The sequence below is a fragment of the Penaeus vannamei genome, chromosome 1, assembly GCF_042767895.1.
Source record: "Penaeus vannamei isolate JL-2024 chromosome 1, ASM4276789v1, whole genome shotgun sequence".
Classification (NCBI taxonomy): Eukaryota; Metazoa; Arthropoda; class Malacostraca; order Decapoda; family Penaeidae; genus Penaeus; species Penaeus vannamei.
The window spans coordinates 53,393,618-53,398,617 of NC_091549.1; positions in this window are offsets into that span (position 1 = coordinate 53,393,618).

Here is a 5,000-nt window from a genome sequence, read left to right on the forward strand (position 1 = left end):
TGAATTTTATTGGTGGATTTTCAAGTTCCTGTACATTCTATTTTCATCTTGTTTATTTTTCTTTATATTTTTTTTATATTTTTATTTATTTATTTATTTTATTTTTTTTATTTATTTTTTTTTTTTTTGAAAGAATTGGAGATCATGCTAATCGATAATTGATCTTTGGTTTCTTCCATTTTTTATATATATATTGATTAGGTTTATGTGTGTAATTGGGTCTTAGTATTATAGATAGATAAAGAAGAATATAGATTATCGTAGAAAGTTGTATCTGCCAGAATTATTAAAGAGCTGAAGTGTTTAAAATCAATAAATAGAAATAACTTGGATCTATAACCTTTTTCTCCAACACTTTCCCTTCTCCTCCCGCTTCTCCAACACTTTCCCTTCTCCTCCCGCTTCTCCAACACTTTCCCTTCTCCTCCCGCTTCTCCAACACTTTCCCTTCTCCTCCCGCTTCTCCAACACTTACCCTTCTCCTCCCGCTTCTCCAACACTTTCCCTTCTCCTCCCGCTTCTCCAACACTTTCCCTTCTCCTCCCGCTTCTCCAGCACTTTCCCTTCTCCTCCCGCTTCTCCAACACTTTCCCTTCTCCTCCCGCTTCTCCAGCACTTTCCCTTCTCCTCCCGCTTCTCCAACACTTTCCCTTCTCCTCCCGCTTCTCCAACACTTTCCCTTCTCCTCCCGCTTCTCCAACACTTACCCTTCTCCTCCCGCTTCTCCAACACTTTCCCTTCTCCTCCCGCTTCTCCAACACTTTCCCTTCTCCTCCCGCTTCTCCAACACTTTCCCTTCTCCTCCCGCTTCTCCAACACTTACCCTTCTCCTCCCGCTTCTCCAACACTTTCCCTTCTCCTCCCGCTTCTCCAACACTTTCCCTTCTCCTCCCGCTTCTCCAAACTTTCCCTTCTCCTCCCGCTTCTCCAACACTTCCCCTTCTCCTCCCGCTTCTCCAACACTTTCCCTTCTCCTCCCGCTTCTCCAACACTTTTCCCTTCTCCCTCCCGCTTCTCCAACACTTTCCCTTCTCCTCCCGCTTCTCCAACACTTTCCCTTCTCCTCGCTTCTCCAACACTTTCCCTTCTCCTCCCGCTTCTCCAACACTTTCCTTCTCCTCCGCTTCTCCAACACTTTTCCCTTCTCCTCCCGCTTCTCCAACACTTTTCCTTCTCCCACTCCGCTTCTCCAACACTTTCCCTTCTCCTCCCGCTTCTCCAACACTTTCCCTCTCCTCCCGTTTCCAACACTTTCCCTTCTCCTCCCGCTTCTCCAACACTTTCCCTTCTCCTCCCGCTTCTCCAACACTTTCCCTTCTCCTCCCGCTTCTCCAACACTTTCCCTTCTCCTCCCGCTTCTCCAACACTTTTCCTTCTCCTCCCGCTTCCTCCAACACTTCCCCTTCTCCTCCCGCTTCTCCAACACTTTCCCTTCTCCTCCCGCTTCTCCAACACTTTCCCTTCTCCTCCCGCTTCTCCAACACTTTCCCTTCTCCTCCCGCTTCTCCAACACTTTCCCTTCTCCTCCCGCTTCTCCAACACTTTCCCTTCTCCTCCCGCTTCTCCAACACTTTCCCTTCTCCCTCCCGCTTCTCCAACACTTTCCCTTCTCCTCCCGCTTCTCCAACACTTTCCTTCTCCTCCCGCTTCTCCAACACTTTCCCTTCTCCTCCCGCTTCTCCAACACTTTCCCTTCTCCTCCCGCTTCTCCAACACTTTCCCTTCTCCTCCGCTTCTCCAACACTTTCCCTTCTCCTCCAAGCTTCTCCAACACTTTCCCTTCTCCTCCCGCTTCTCCAACACTTTCCCTTCTCCTCCCGCTTCTCCAACACTTTCCCTTCTCCTCCCGCTTCTCCAACACTTTCCCTTCTCCTCCCGCTTCTCCAACACTTTCCCTTCTCCTCCCGCTTCTCCAACACCCTTCATCCTCCTCCATCATAATTTTCCTCCTTTGACAACCTTTTACAACCCCCCATCCGTATTATAACATTTCTTACGATCTATATTCTCCTTATCTCTTCACAAACTTCTTGTCATGGGTCTTCTACCATCCGCCCCCTCCCCCCCACCTACAGCCTCCACAACCCCACGCATCTCCCTACGCACTTATCTCCACCATTTCCACCTCCATCAGACCTCCATACCGCTTCCCCACATTTACTCTTCCTCTCTCTTTCCCTCCCTTTCGTTCCCTCCGTTCCACAAGGATATCTTCCCTCCATTCCCTCTTCCCCTTCCCTCCATTCCCTCTTCCATTTCCCTCCATTCTCTCTTCCACTTCCCTCCATTCCTTCTTCCACTTCCCTCCATTCCCTCTTCCATTTCCCTCCATTCTCTCTTCCACTTCCCTTCATTCTCTCTTCCACTTCCCTCCATTCCCTCTTCCACTTTCCTCCATTCCCTCTTCCACTTCCCTCTATTCCCTCTTCCACTTCCCTCCACTCCTATACGTCCCACACTCATAACGTACCCCAACCTCCCTCCCTCTTTCACAACTCCTTTGCCCCCTCATCTCCTAACCCCTTTGTGCACTTCTTCGACGCACCCCCACCCCCTCCCTTCTCTCCACTCTCCATACACCTCCTTCTACACCTTTCCCTACCTTTACGCAACCCCAATCCCCCTTCTCTCTCTCTCTCTCTCTCTCTCTCTCTCTCTCTCTCTTTCTCTCTCTCTCTCTCTCTCTCTCTCTCTCTCTCTCTCTCTCTCTCTCTCTCTCTCTCTCTCTCTCTCTCTCTCTCTCTCTCTCTCTCTCTCTCTCTCTCCGTGGACCTGCTTGTAACACCTAACCCTCTCCACACACCCCTGTCCTCTCAGTTCCCTCCACACTCTCTTTCCCTCCACATTCCCTTCTCTCTGGGGACTCACCTGTACTCCCCCCCCTTACTCATTTCTTGGTTTCCCTCCACACACCTGTAAACCTCTCCCCTCCCACTACCCTCTCCCCTTTCCCTTTACCTTCCTATCAACCCCCCACCTCTCCCCCTACTCCTCTGCAGACGCTCCTATATCCCCTCCAACCATTGACTTCCCTCCACAGATCCCTTCCTCCAACAGACATACCTGTAACTCCCCTTTCTCCCTCCACTCCTACCCCCTCCCTCCACATTCCCTCTAACCCCCACACCCCCACCCCAGCCTCCCCGGTCCTTCAGAAGGCGCACCTGTAACATCTCCCCCTCCCCTGTCCACGCCCCTCCCTCACGACTCCCTCCTCCCTCCCCTTCCCTCCACGCCCTATTCCCTCTAACCTCCCCTCACCTACCCACCCACCCCAGCCCCCGATCCCTCAAAAGACGCACCTGTAAAACCCCTTCCCCTCCCTCCCTCCCTCCCCTCCCTTCTCTCCCCTCCTTCCCCTCCCTCCCCTCCTCCCCCTCCCCTCCTCTCCCTCCTTCCCTCCCTCCCCCTCCCCTCCCCCTCCTCCCCTCCCCTTCCCTCCTCCCCTCCCTCCTTCCCCTCCTCCCCTCCTTCCCTCCCCCCTTCCCTCCCTGCCCCCCACTTCCCCCACCTCCCCTCCCCTCCTTCCCTCCTTCCCTCCTCCCCCTCTAGGCTCCACACCTCCGACAGGGCCAAAGGTGTGACGTTTCCTTAGGCTCCCCTCCTTCCTCCCCCCTCCCTCCTTCCCTCCCCCTCCCTCCTTCCCCCTCCCCCCATCCCTCCCCTCCTTCTCCCTCCTTCCCCTCCTTCCCTCCCCCCCTCCCCTTCCCTTCCCTCCCTTCCCTCCTCCCCCTCTAGCCTCCACACCTCCGACAGGGCCAAAGGTGTGACGTTTCCTGACCACTTTTGATTTCAAATTAAGATTACGGGGCGAGTTGTCAGCCGAGACCTCGTGCCGTTGCCGATAGCATCTCCGGAGCCTCGCGAAGTGAAGGGAGATGAAGTGAAGTGAAGTGAAGTGAAGACAATTGAAAAAGAAGTGATGTAGAAGCGAGAGAAGTGAAGTGAAGTGAAGTGAAGACAATTGAAAAGAAGTGATGTAGAAGCGAGAGAGGTGAAGAGAGATGGATTGAAGGGAGGTGACGGTGAGAGAAGTGAAGGGAGATGAAGTGAAGTGAAGACAATTGAAAAGAAGAGATGTAGAAGCGAGAGAGGTGAAGAGAGATGGAGTGAAGGGAGATGAAGTGAAGTGAAGTGAAGACAATTGAAAAGAAGTGACGTAGAAGCGAGAGAAATGAAGGGAAGTGAAGGGAGGTGGAGTGAAGTGAAGTGAAGACAATTGAAAAGAAGTGACGTAGAAGTGAAGTGAAGACAATTGAAAAGAAGTGACGTAGAAGCGAGCGAGGTGAAGAGAGATGAAGTGAAGTGAAGTGAAGACAATTGAAAAGAAGTGATGTAGAAGCGAGAGAGGTGAGGTGAAGTGAAGACAATTGAAAAGAAGTGATGTAGAGGCGAGAGAAGTGAAGGGAGGTGAAGTGAAGTGAAGTGAAGACAATTGAAAGAAGTGACGTAGAAGCGAGAGAAGTGAAGGGAGGTGGAGTGAAGTGAAGTGAAGACAATTGAAAAGAAGTGACGTAGAAGCGAGAGAAGTGAAGGGAGGTGAAGTGAAGTGAAGTGAAGACAATTGGAAAAAAGTGATGTAGAAGCGAGAGAAGTGAAGAGAGATGGAGTGAAGGAAGATGAAGTGAAGTGAAGTGAAGACAATTGAAAAGAAGTGACGTAGAAGCGAGAGAGGTGAAGGGAAGTGAAGGGAGATGAAGTGAAGCGAAGTGAAGACAATTGAAAAGAAATGATGTAGAAGCGAGAGAGGTGAAGAGAAATGGATTGAAGGGAGGTGAAGTGAAGTGAAGTGAAGACAATTGAAAAGAAGTGAAGTAGAAACGAGAGAGAAGTGAGTGAAGGGAAGTAAAGGTGAGAGAAGTGAAGAGAGATGAAATGAAGTGAAGTGAAGACAATTTTAAAGAAGTGATGTAGAACTGAGAGAAGTGAAGAGAGATGGAGTGAAGACAATTGAAAAAAGTGATGAAATTATGTAGAAACGAGAGAAGTGAAAAGAGATG